At 46.3% G+C, this 1,454-nt stretch overlaps 1 long non-coding RNA gene across 1 annotated transcript in view; it reads left to right on the forward strand.

Annotated features, from left to right (window-relative positions):
- Positions 1-1,454, forward strand: part of LOC106011487 — a 4,742-nt gene that overhangs the window by 774 nt on the left and 2,514 nt on the right. The window lies entirely within an intron of this gene.

A 1,454-nucleotide genomic window follows, 5' to 3' on the forward strand; every position in this document is an offset into this window, starting at 1 on the left:
CTCTCTCTCTCTCTCTCTCTCTCTCTCTCTCTCTCTCTCTCTCTCTCTCTCACCCACCCACCCACACACACACACTCACCTAAGCTCGCACAAGTACAGCCAAACCTGTGTAAGACGATCACCCATTGTCAAGGAGAAAAGTGGCCGTATAAGACAGGTTGCTGTCTTAGGCAGGACTGATCTAGAGGAAGAAAACAAACCATTCCCATCAGAGGTCTCAATCGAAAAGAGCCACATTGTTGTTGTTTTTGTTGTTGTTGTTGTTGTTATTTTTATTTTGTTGCTGATTTTGCGCTAGGGTGACAATAAAACGAACTGTCAGACAAGGAGGACCGAGTGCTATGGTAAAACAAACACATGGGTCGCCACCTCTCGGAGAACGAGCGACGCTTCTGTCACAAGTTCATGTTGACGTCCATTGTTGCTTTGTTACAGACTGGATAAACGGTGACCGCTCATCTCACTTACGATTTGCATATGAGTTCTGGGCGGGGCTTGTGGGTTATGGGGGATCACACGCTTCCCTCACCAGCAGCTCGAAATTGGTACCTATTGGTCAACAGTGGGAGGGGCCTACTAAACATGATCGGTTGGAGGGACTACCTAACAACAACGACAGGTGATTGAATCATGACGACTCGCCCACATCGCCAGGGGTCAATGCACAATTTATGACAAAACGTAATGGAGTCACTATGGTGGCCGTCTTAGACAGGTGTTATTGCTTGGTGTGATAGGGTTGTGTGTTAAAATATGGTGGCCGCGGCCCATTGGACAGGTGCCCGTTTTACACAGTTAAATTATATAGAAAAAACGCAAGGGGGGAAATGGAAAGTGGCCGTTTATACAGGTGACCGTCTTATAGAGGTGGCCATCAGGGCAGGTTAGACTGTAGCTGCACGAGATCAGAAATTTGACCACAGCACTCTACTGCATAGTGTAGTTGAGTTTAGCTTGAGTAAAGGAAAGCAGATATATATAATAACAACGACCAAGTAGTGTAGTGTTGGGAAAAAGCAAGTCATGTTGCCAGAACCAGTCTTGAAGTAGGAACTACCACCAGTGGCACCCTCCTACAACCCGCATCTCTCTGCTGTAGCTTTTGTTTTGGTAACTGTTTTACTGTGCTCTCAACTGCATAAGGCCGCACGAGCGCACGAGTGCACGGGACACATTAAACATTTTCTGTTTGATAGGGATTTAGAATTTTGCTCGGGTGGCGGCCGAATTCTACTTATATCGATTTTAGAATTATCAAAGGATCCTTAATGTTCTCAACTTGCACCTCCTAGAATTTTGGCTCTTATACAACGAAAAGGCAAGGTGTTAGATCATACCTTTCATAAGATCAGGAGTATGGCTGAAAGACAGCAGCAAGAAGGAGCCAAGGAGTAGCTGTAGAAAGGCAGCAGAAAAAGTCCGGAACCCACAGGAAGGGGTGGGTTGGTTGGGGG

This window comes from Aplysia californica, unplaced genomic scaffold (genome assembly GCF_000002075.1).
Source record: "Aplysia californica isolate F4 #8 unplaced genomic scaffold, AplCal3.0 scaffold00006, whole genome shotgun sequence".
Classification (NCBI taxonomy): Eukaryota; Metazoa; Mollusca; class Gastropoda; order Aplysiida; family Aplysiidae; genus Aplysia; species Aplysia californica.